Source organism: Ambystoma mexicanum, chromosome 4p, assembly GCF_040938575.1.
Source record: "Ambystoma mexicanum isolate Mex_15411 chromosome 4p, UKY_AmexF1_1, whole genome shotgun sequence".
Taxonomy (NCBI): domain Eukaryota; kingdom Metazoa; phylum Chordata; class Amphibia; order Caudata; family Ambystomatidae; genus Ambystoma; species Ambystoma mexicanum.
This window is the reverse complement of record NC_090927.1, coordinates 1,026,242,628-1,026,255,359: the sequence shown is the minus strand read 5'-3', so window position 1 is coordinate 1,026,255,359 and position 12,732 is coordinate 1,026,242,628.

Here is a 12,732-nt window from a genome sequence, read left to right as displayed (position 1 = left end):
GGCACCAGCCCCCCCCACCCACTCAACCTCTGCACTTCTCCTTGCCCTGCCCCTCCCAACCCTCACCCTGCACTTGCCCTCATGCCCCCTCCCGCCTACACTTGGCTGATTGGCTTTTACCCCTTGTATCAACTCCAGCCCCTTAACTTGCACTTAGTTGTGGACCCCCCTTCACTCTCTGTCTCCCCCTGACCCTTTCCACCTGGCCTTCCCTGGCACTGTCCTTCTCATGGGTCCTCCCACCCAATTTCCTGCACTTCCCCACCTCCCCTCCCCATACACTTCTTCCTACAACGCTTGCACAATCTGAATGTCGCAAGGCCTATCATGATCGCTACTTTCTCCTCTACCTTTCCCCCCACGCCTCCCTCCTAACATGCTGCGCCTCTAAACACTTGTGTACAAGCGCATTACAAATGACCAATAAATAAAATAAAATAGAATTGCACTTTACTTCTGTTGGATTCAACCTAACATTTTGAGGCTTTTCAGTGAAAGTAGCCAAGTGCTACAAAGACTTTTACAGTGTCAGAAGGTAAATGATTGATGGGTTCTCAAGCACCATCTGGGTTACATATGTATGCTAATCTAAACGCCAGGCTTGCTTTCTGTTTCGAAGTACTGCATTTTAAATTGTGTGCTGTCAAAGATAAACATTGCATTTGGTTGTATGCCGCATTGGTATGAGTTATGCTACTGAGTTTCTACATGGAAAAAAAGACAGTTTTTTTTGTTTATCCACTCTAAGAGGTTTTTCTGGTCAATTTACCAATAAGTGGCAGGGACTCTAAACCCTCACTTACATGTTTTATGAGGCAAACACATTTATTTTTATGTGTGTTTCATGTGAGATTGTGTCGTCTAGCTTTAACAATTTTGAGGGCTTTCAACTTTCTCAGTCATCAAGTTGAACAAGGACTTTTTGTACTTTGTGGCATTTATATAATTCCTTTGCTATTGTAAAAGTTTGTTTTGTTCTTCTAGCTTTTAGCTGTGTGCATTTTACTTTACTGATTTTTTTCTTAAAACTTCTATGCTAAATGTTATGGTTGAACACATTTACCTGTGGGCATTTGCTACTTGGATTATTAAAACTGTACGTTTTTGCGAGATGATTCCTGTATTGTGTGCTGAACCTGACTGGTGTGGGGTGGGATACCCCTTCATTACAGTTAAAATAGTTGTTTGGATGTAGGCTGGAACGCCTCCTTCACCCTGGGTGTTTCTTTTACAATGTTACAATCTTAAAATAGAATTTGCTTATTAAGTGACATTGTTGCATGAATAAATACATTGATGTTCAAACTTACGTATGCTTTACTTGAAGTTTCCGTCAACCATTTGTGACGAGATTTCTGCTTAAACTCATGCATCAGTGCTGCATGTTGTGTTTGTTCAGGATATCGTTAGGTCCTTATCATGTGGTGGTGTTTATGGCTTAAGGCAATGACTACCCTGTTTTCAGGCACTGGGCTCTAGTCTATCTCAACCACTGTGAATGATGGTGGTATTTTATACTGTATGTTGAGATGCACCTTGCTAGTTCTTACTTGGAAATGCTTGCCTTGCTGGATACTTTAATGATAGAATCATGCCGGGCCCAATTCATAATTAATGCCCAGTGTAAGTTGGATTTTGTTTTTTTCTGTTTTGTTTTGGTGTTGACCTTTGCTCATCAGCAATCAGAAAGCTCTTGGTGTCTGCTGAGTACACATATGCACATTGTCACCCTGACAAGTTTGTCATCTTTTGCTGCATCTTTCATTAGTGGTTTGGAATTGATAAGTTGTCTGGCTCAGTGAAGCTTGACTGTAGTTGGCCTATTCTGGCTGGCCAGCAGACCCAGATATGGTGGTGTTGAATAAGAGGTTCTTGCCTTCGGAGCAGCATAGTGTTGTCACTAATGTTTGTGTCTGTCAGTATGCTTGTTTCTTCCACTGTGTGCATGTAGAACCTGGTTTTAAGTTAGTTCAGTTTTTGCAAGGTGCAGGAGATTTGGGTACCACAGCCAGTGAGGGTCAGCCTGTGCTTGGACATGGCAGGTCAGAGACCCGCTGATGGCAGCGGCAGGTGGAACGTGCACTGTTCATTTCTGGTTGGTGATGGAAATAGCATTGTTGGTGCAGTTTTACTGTCAGCAGGTTAGTTAAGCTGGTTTGGATCTCTGGTCTCCCGATTTGATGGGTATCTATGTGGATGTATGGGTGTTGTTTTATTTTCCACAGCACAGAACCCTGTGTCATTTACAAGAGCAGGCGGTGTGTTATGTTGCCCTTGATTTTTAGGTACAAGACAGGCATAGGTGGTATATCGTGTTTCTGATCCTGAATGGATTTGGTGATGTCATGGTCTGATGTCATGGAGAGAATGTTCCCAGTGTACTTGGAATGTTGGCCTGTGTTCATTTGAAGACGTCAATTGCAGCCCAGGCAGTGAGAATGATGTAGCCTGGGTGGTGGGAGCCAATGGGCTCATCTTCAGCAATTTCATATTCCTGTCCTACTCTAGTCCTAAACTGTGATACCTGAAGACTTGAATAAAGGAATTTATATCCAACCTCACCTGCTGCCTTAAGTAGTGTACTTCTTAACAATTACCCAATCAGCCCTCATACTATTGGACATATCAGCTGCCTTCAACACAATCAGACACACAACACTAATGAAGAGACTATAGTAATGCTGTATAAAAAAACTCTGCATTGCAATGGCTAAAATTATTCCTCACCAAACGAACTGAAAGGACACACCTACCACCTTTTAGATCAAACACTAAAAACATAACCTGCAGTGTACCACAAAGATCAAGCCTCTCCCCGCTTCTATTCAACATCTACATGTCCCCCCAATCATCCAAACCCATGGACTATCAGCATACAACTATCCAAACGATGCCAAACTCATCTTCAAGATAACTTCTGACAGATACCCGGACAACGCCCTCAACTGATGCCTCACTGAAATAAATACCTGGATGACAAACAACAGCCTCAGGCTAAACCTGACCAAAATAGAAATAACGATCTCTCCACTGTAAGACAATGCAACACAGGCATGCCTGAGCTGGCCAACCAATCAGAGACATCATCAGTAATACAAAACCTTCAAATCCTCATGGACAACATTCTCTCTCTAGAACAACAAGTCAACCCAATAGCAGAAAAAGTGTTTACCTTCTTTGACTAATAGGGGATCCTTCCATACCTCAACTTCCCACACAGAACCCTCCAAATCATCTCCTTGGTATTATCAAGACTAGACTATGAAAACAGTATTTGCCCTGAAATGCCAAAATGCCTCACAAAAAACTACACTGCATTCAAAATACTGAAGCAAGATTACTCCTGGGACTAAATAGAAGAGAGCACATCACACAGACCCTGAGAAGCTTGCACTGGCTATCAGCAAAGAAACGTATTAACTTCAAAGCTCTGTGCATCACCCTCAAATCAGTGCACGGCAAGGAACTAAATGCCTCCAAGCTAAAATCTCCCGGTACCAACCAGGAAGAAAATTAAGATCGAGTAACAACATCCAAATAAAAATAAGAGAGTGCAAGAAAAAGAAATTCAGAGGAACTGTCTTTTCCTACTTAATAGCCAAACTATGGAACTTGATATTGAATGAAATAAGAATGACGGAAGACCATATAACTTTCAGGAAAGGGTTAAAAAAACTGGTTGTTCAATTCACTGACACAAACCTAGACACAAACCTCCACAAACCATCCAACGGGACTGCAGCAAATGGGAGACAATACAGATTACAGGTCTGCCAACAAAACTACTTCACACCCAGAGCCCACCAAACCCAATTAACCACCTCTATCCTCTTTAAGACACAATCATACCTCTCGTGTACTACACACGCTCAAAGACTAATGAAACAACCCAACAGAAACCCACAAACCACAGACTCTTCACTAATCATGCTACATGCTACAAAACAAAACACTTGCAGACAACAAACAACTCAGACACTGGACGCCTTCCTTCCGGACACAACAAGCCCAGTGCACACAACAAAGCACTGCAAAAATACTCACACGCACAGACAGCAGTTTCTTGTGGTTCTACAAGCATCAACAGAAGAGCACAACCTCTATCCTATCCCTCTATCCCTCACTAACCAACTCCATCCACTTTTCTTACAGAACCATGAGAGCACCTGGACACAATGAAAATGGCAGCAATGCACAGTATAAATCTACATAACATAACAACATCTAATGCATGTTCATATTAAAGCACTCATATTTTAACCAAGTGACAAATAAAATGAGTAACTGATGAAGACAACCTTTTTTTTTTTTAATACTACAAGCTAAAAGTACTTTTAATTTGCTAAAATAGTTTGCCTATTTAGGTTAATCATTATTAAAGTAATGTTTGTTTAAAACCCCCTAAAGTCCAAAACATGCATTGCCAATATGTGCTAATAGCATTATTGACTTCGGGAGGGGGTCATATTCGCGTGTCATAATGACCCTTCCCCAACGTATGGCCCGAGGTGATCTTGGTGGTAGGTTCTTATCCCATGATAATGACCCCTCCCTCAGTCTATAAGGCTATAATATTCAACCAAAAAAGATTTTGTATTTGGTTTTGACAGTGAAAGTTAACATAATTGTTTCTTAATGCAACAGCAAGAGACATTTCATGCATGGATCTAGATCTTGTGAAGCTCAGTAACGCTTTGAAAACAAATGTGTTCCTATTTGCCTTTGGGCACAGTGCCTGATAAGCAGTCAGTTCCTGCCTTTGCCCAACCTTTTGCAAACACTCTTAATGGACCTTGCAGAGATGAATAAATAAATAATGGACGATTGGGGTCTCCTGAACTTAACCATCTGATGAAAGTCTTCACTTTGGCATCATTTCTCAGCTTGCGTGGCCTGACACATCCGTTATGTTTTGGAGTCGTTTCCTCTTTCACTGGATACAAAGCTACATATATGAAAGCCCAATAACATGCTGTGGCCCCTCTTATGTTCTCTCTGGTAAGGTCAAAAGCAAAAAATCTGATTCTGGCTCTTGCCAACATGGTGCTTAATGGCGCTTAACCACTTAAAAGTCCTATTTGGGAAACCAGCGCTATAGCAAGCAATCACGGTCTCTACTCCTTGATGCAGTTCTTTATTGTGATTATAGTAAGAAGGGAGGAATCCCGGGAGAAACTTGAAGACACACAACATCACTAGTGTCTCGTTCTATCTGATCCGGGGTCGGATAGACAGTAAATAAAGAGAGATAGAACAAGGGTAGATCGGTCTAGTAAAAAGGGTGACTGGGTACACGAAAATAGAACAGCCACTTAAAAACAAACATTTTAATCAAAAACAAGTACATTTTAAAACAAGTATTAAATCAGCAATAGTGTGAAATGATATTCATAGGTCAAACAATTTTGTGATTTCCACACCATATGTCATAGGAAACAGAAACCTCTTAATGGAAAATGAAGTGTAAACGTGAGTACAAAAATAAGTGGTGAATCAATGTGTACAGTTTGCAGTATGTTAGCACAAATTTCAATTCCAACAGCTCTGGTGTTATACAGAGTCATACAGTCTCGACATGTTTCAGTTCATATGTCAGATGTACAGAACTTTCTTCAGGAGATAGGTACAAATGGATTCCCTATATTCAACTAAAAGACATGGGCCACTCGCCAGACCATGAGTTGTTTCAAGTGGGGGCGGACAACTCAGCAAAGAGGAGTCAAAGGAAACACGTAGTACTCCTTCTGCGCTACTAAACATATAGCAGTTGAGCATGCACGGTGGAGAGGTACTCAACTCGGATGGTCACCTGTTGGGACAAGTGGTTCTCGGGGAACTGGGGCTCATCACAGTGAAGTCTGTCACCTTAGAGGAGGCCAAACATCTTGAAGCCAATCGTGGTGGCTCTATAAGTAGAATCTGGGTACTGATGTCAGAGGACCTCATGAGTGTTAGGGATCAAGCTTCTAACCTTCTACCTCGAGAGAAGCACAAATTGCATCAGTCTACAATTCGGCTTTTTCAAATTGAAATTTTAAAGAAAGGTGCTTTTATTCCATTGAAGTTTCGTTCTACTACAGTTATAGGTTCTTTGGACTATTGAAATGGCATTTATCTTGGTCAACCTGATTTTTTCATCCAAGGGCTCCAGATTCTGCAAAACTCTGCAGCATGTCTGAGTTTGAAAGCTTCTAGGCCGTCTTCTGTTTACCCTCTGTTGGCAAAGCTTCACTGGCTTCCGGTGAAAAGACTTATAAGATTCAATATACTTTGCGTTGTACATCATGTTTTCTATTTTTCGGAGTCTACCTTTCTTCAGTCTAAGTTGACCCACTATGTTCCTCTGCGAACCTTGTTTTCTGCTTTTCAAATTTGCTGAACGTTCAGAGATTCTGTAAAGTGTGAGCTGGAGGGCGTTCTTTCTCTATCTTAGCTCCTACCTTATGGACCTCTTTCCATGTTCATTTACAAGAGATTTGGGACTATTTTTGTTTTCTAAGAACTCCCAAGACATTTCTGTTTTAAGGTTGGATGCTTTTGAGGTATTTTTACTATTGCTTCTAGCGCTGTGATGCCTTTTATCGTTGGTTTGCCCTTAATAAATATAATTACATTACATATGCAAGATGCAGCACTTTGGGTAATGAGGCAGGGGGAGAAAAAGCCGTAGAAAGCACAATGTTCTTTGGAAAGGATATGCTATTGTAGTAAAAGGGATTAACGTGACCTAGCCAGTCTCTAGAGCCCACAAATGAACCGGGTGGCAGTTATCAGGCAATAATACCTTTGCTGTGGCTTGGCAGTTCAACAATGAAGAACCAGGCTTCTCAGGGCCGTGCTGGTGGTTAGTTTCGGGCATGAATGTGGCAGTTGCAGTAGTCCAGATGCAATCAGATGCAAAGTTGGGGTCGAACTAAAGGCTACTGTAGTTTGAAGTGATGCTTGCGCGATGTGGATTGTGGAGATAACCAGGTTTGATATGACGGTCGAGGTTCAATGGTGGACAGGCTGATGTGAAGATGTGCTTGGTGTGTCGGATCGGGGCTTGAAGGATGCAACAAAAGAACACCAGGGTTAGTTCAATTATTGACTAGTACAGCGATGAAGAAGCTAGATGTTTGAACAGTGGTTCAAGCAGTACAGGGGCAGCAATGCATATTTGTTTGAGGTTCAACAACCACATGCGTTAACTGGCATGGTGGCAAACTTGTGTGAATGTGTGGAACTGCGGTTTGAAAAGTTGGTGAGGGCCCTGTTGGTGTGACCAGTGTTAAATGAGCTCAAATCACAGCTCACAATGGTTCAATGTTGAAAGTGCAGGAATCCAGGAAATCATGGCTCTCAGGAGCTGTGCATCCTACTGCAAGTTGTCTGGAACAATAGCACTCCTTGTTCTCTGGCTCCAAAACCTGGGGATGCTAGCACACATTTTCAGTGGTCGTTCAGCACGGTTAGGTCCTGGGCGGCAGTATGGCTGGCAGAGAGGCAGGTCTTGCTTCAGCAGTAAGTCACCCCCAATGTGGCTCTGGGGATGGTTAGGGAGCAGAGCTTGCCTCTGCCTTGCACTGCCTCTCTTCACCTCACACTGGAAGGCTTTGGAATAGACTGAACACCCAACAGGGTCCAAATGAAATCTTAATCAAGGGTTGAAGTTCAGAGATAATTGAATGAAGGAGTTGGAGACCCCTTCTTTCTGAGGCAAAAGTCAACAGGTGATTGGAAAAAGCAAGCCTTCTCTAAGAGTCCAATCCCTGTCCTTGGAACAAGTAGACTTTGCCTTCTGCAATCACACCTAAAGTGCTTTGTGTTATTGAAGGTGGAGGGGACAGGATGGAAGAGAGGTATAGAGAGAAATCAGAATGGTGGAACCTTCCTCCAGTTGGTCTGAGCTCCCTCTGTTTACACTAACCCAGCCCGTTCCCTTGTCAATAGCATCAAAGGCCCTTTTGGGGTACAACACCCTAGTCTGACTGTAGTCATTTTGTAAAGGTTGTGCCCTTTTGACTCCTGTTCCCAGTGGAGTGGCTGTCTCATTTGAGTGGGTGTTACCTGCCCTCAGGCAACCCTCTGGGCTACAGTCTTGCTGGGAGGCTAAATATAAACCTTCTGCAGCTGATCTGGGCTCATAGGGCTGACAGGTGTGATATCAAATCGATGTGGTTTGGATAATTATGAAAGATGCTAGCCACCATACCTTAAAGTCAGACATGTCCTATATTTACAGTTTAACGTGACACCAGGATAGTAACTCCCATAGTTTTGACGTTTCTGGAAATGAGGTGCATATCTTAAATGCAGCCCCTGTGCTGCAGCAACGTGTCTGTCACTGCAACTGTCAAGCAGGCACTTGTGACCTGAACATGCATTGGGCCACCGGAATGAAACACTGTTTCCGCTGCCTGATATCCTGGTGCTACCAGAAATACAAGCCCCGGCGGCCCGGGATATCAGGCGGTGGACAAAGGTTGTTCCCCATTCCCATGGAGCCCCATAGGACTCCATGGGAGTGGAGAGACAGAAGCACCGGCACCATTGCTAACGGTGTCAGTGCTTCTGTGACAACTCTGCTCTCCGGGCCACTTGGAACCCGGCAGGTCAGACCTGCAAGGGGCTCACAGGCCCAGGGAAGCACAGTTGTAGTCTGCCAGTCTGCAAATGGTGCCAGTATGTTGCTACCGGCACCCTTTTTTCCGGACCGGCAGTCTCAGAAGGAGGCCCAAAATCACCCACATAATGTTGTTCATTAATAAAAATCAGAAAAGGCAGGCCCTCTTCCCCCCTTACCAGACGGTAATTCCTCACAATACCTTTGTCAAAGGATGATGCTAAAAAGAGGGGTTTATCACAAATGCTTTTCTTAGAGTGTCTTAAGTTTTGAACTTACTAAGCAGTAATGGAGAGATAAGAGGATCTTAAGATTTCCAATGGCAACGTAAAATAATGCACCATTCCTTGCTTTTAGGCTCATAATAAAGAAAAAAGATATGTTAAAAAAATATGTTGATGTGTATTTGCATGGATGTGTTTATGTGTAGGGGTGTGTGTGTGTGTGTGTGTCTGCCTATCTCTGGGGAAAAGATACAGTTTGTGAGGCCTGGGGGTAACATGATCCGGAACTGGGGTCAGACTTGGAACAGACTGTCAGATTTAATTTCGGGACTAGCCGCATGAAAGGTGGAGAGTGTGAGCATATATTGTTAAGACAGAGCTTTGTTAGGGCACTCGCGTGAACATTAGTTTTACAGGGGCAAGGCTGGAATGTATTGCTGAGACCAGCTTCATTACTTTCATTGGACAGACATAGCATTAAACATGGACATACCTCATGATCTGGTACTGGCAGAACCGTCTTGAAAGTGGGTCAATGCTGGAATATATACTTGAGAGAGACCTGTGTTTTTATGGGGGCAGCTAACATCAACTCCTGTTAAAAAATGTTTTGAGTGTTTCATATGTGCCCTGCATAGTGGAGTGTAAATTCTGAATTTCCACCCACTTTTTCTAAATAAAATTCTGTGAAATGCACGATTTCAAACAATTATTTTAACAAATGCTAAGGGGACGGGCCGGCCAAAACCGTACTCATCGGTTCGGGTGTGCTCGCTTGGGTCAATTTACAGAAAACCTTTACACCCCTCAATTTGACCAATCCACCAGCTGCAACTGCTCTAGACCGCAGTGTTATTGTAGGAGTGGGACATGGAAGTCAATAAAGGGGGCATTAAGAACTCGAGTTCCCCTATCAAAAAAAATAAATAAAACAAGGCGTTTTCTATAGCTCGTCCTCCCTACACCCGCCACCCAGGATACTACCCTGGGTCAATCACTGATTCACACATGTGTGGTGTGGCTCAGAAGAAGAATACATCGAAGCCCGGTGCCAAGGTGGAAACAGCCAGGCTCCTCATGCCGATTCTAGAAGTAGAACACGGTTAGTCTTATTTTTTTATTTTATTTTTTTGCTTTCAATGTAAACATGGCATGAGTCATTTCCAGATTCGATACTTACGAGACGTGCCTATTCACATTGCAGGTGTGTTTTGTTTTGGAATGAAGGCTGCATGCTTGATAGGTAATTCACGTTCTCAAGTGAATAGTTCTTGCATTTGCATTTGAAAACATGGTTTGCAAAATTCATCTGGAAAACACAAACTGTGCTTAATTGCCATTTGGTTTTGCTTTGTTGCTCGAACTCGAGCTTGCTAACTAAACACATTTCTTGCTTCTGTTTGATATTTAAAATGTGATTTACACACGTGCTTGATAGAGTTCTTTGTGGAATACTTCATTTCTATTTAAGAAAAGTTGATAGGATTTCCAATAAGAAGATCAAAATCCCCCAAGTCAGCAACATGAACTGAAAGACCGGAATTACATTGAAAGATTCCCTTAACAATGTAAAATCTACATGTAGTGCCAACGTTTTACTAGTAGTCCTCCAGAAGGTTTCAGCGGGCTAATGCACAAGACTGAATGAATTACTATTTCACGACACTGTCAAGCTTTATATACACAGGCAGCAAGATCATTATAGAGAAAACGAGAGGGAAAAGGAAATGGAGGGCGAGAGAGGAGATATGGAGGCAGAGAAGAGTGCAAGGTAGAAAGAGAAAGAGACAAAATGGAGACAGAGGGAAAGGAATGGGACATGCAGAGAATCGCAGAAAGAAGAAGAGTCAGAAATAGAGAGGGGAGAAAGTGACAGCAGCAGAGAGAAGGAAGAAAGAAAGAAAGAAAGAAAGAAAGAAAGAAAGAAAGAAAGAAAGAAAGAAAGAAAGAAAGAAAGAAAGAAAGAAAGAAAGAAAGAAAATAATTATTTTGGGGGAAGAGTTACAAATATGGGTGGGGTTTATGGTCATGGCTGAAAGAGTTAGACAGGCCCTCACCACAAGATGTCAGAGAAGTGATGATTGAAATCCTCAGTGTGTCCATAACATGCCTCAAAGGTTCAGACATGATTGCTGGGGAATGTGGATTGGAAGGAAGCAGGTGGTGTATTGGTGCGGTGTTTTGAGGTGCATAGATAAATACAGCCTACTTAGCAAATGGAGAAGAGGACAAGAGTTACAAGCACGAAACGTGGGAAGTTTGTGGACCATGAGATGGACACTCTAGTTCCTGGTCTAGTTTTCATGTAAGACAAAATGGTAGCTGTAAGGTTACAATTGTGATGAGCATGTTTGGGTAAAATGACGTTGGGGGATCATCAGGGTCGGACTGGGACAAGAAACAGTGGGCCACCCCTCACCTCTTAAAAGTGGCACACCCCTCGCCTCACGACCCATGACCTCTGATGACATCACCGGAAGTGATGTCATTTGACCCAACCCCAAAGTGACATCCTGGGAAACGATGAAACGCGACCTTTCACCCCTTGACAAAACAGGAAGTGGCATCAAATAGCATTGTTCCGAAGTACACTATGAAAAATATGGTTATGATTTCACTAATGTTATGTACATTTCATACAACAATGGATAACCATATGCATCATTAATATCTGTGAGTACAGATCCATATTGTCAAATTACTGTGAATGCAAGCAGACATCCAAGGCCAAATGATAATATGTTATTGTATAGCACTTACGCTTAAGCTCTTTTTTATAGAACAAATATGCATACAATATCACCCAACCGTTGTTGGTATCTTTTACGGCCCTAAGAAGGAAGAAAGGCTGAGATGGCCTTGCTAGGATTCAAACATGCAGATCAAACACACATCACAGCAGTGAGCGCTCAACCCACTGAGCTATCATATCGGCTATAGTAAAATGAGCAATTATTCTGTAGTGGATACCACTAAACTGGTAACTGAGATTTAACAGTAGACACGTTAAGTTCATCTGCAGGTCTGGTGCACAGTTGGCCGCATGTCAAGCCTGCATACATCTACTTTCAGGCTTCAGAGTTTGGCAAAATAGGGAAAGCAGCACACTCACAGGACATCCCATACTCTGAGCACTCATTACCTGATACATTCAAACAAACATCCTGAACAGCATGCCAGGGAGATGGGAAAGATAGACACATTACAACAAAGCATTCATTGTGGCACAATGAAGTCGATGGCCACTTTATGTGCTATAGTCAAATATTTATAGAATGTACAAAAGCTTTTAGGTGCAAGGATTTTGTCAAGTGACCAAGGACACTGAGATAGAATGGCTTGTAATGATTGTAACAGAGACAACTGTTAGGTAGAATTCTCACACAAGTGCTAAATTCCCACTACCTTAGAGCCCTCCAGCTCTTTTGCTATATTTTGGGGCTTTGAACTTTTCATTTTCAATGTGTTTTACTTTTGTGTTCTTTGGTTATTGAGTTTTAAAACGACTCCACAGGCATCATCTTTTTCTGTGTGTCACACAGCACCTTCAGTGCAGTGGCACAGGGATGTCTTCCAGACTTCCCAAGGTTTAAATACCTTCTCTGGGAATGACTACTGTCTCCCAGAGCATGTAAAGTTAAATTGACTTTACTAGTCTCTTCAAATTTACTGACCCAGCACACACTATCTTCCTATAGAGTGCTGGAGGGGTTGCCTAGCTTCCCCTGAGTCAAAACAGTCATGTAACAGACAGACCATAGCTTCTCCCTTGAATGTGGTCTCCTCTCCCAAATTCCCTAAAAAGGTCAGGTGGAATGAGGAGTGAACTGAAGCAATTGAAGGCCTAAAGAAAGCCCTTTGTGAAGCTCCAGTCTTAAGAGCTCCTGAATATAACCCCCTTCA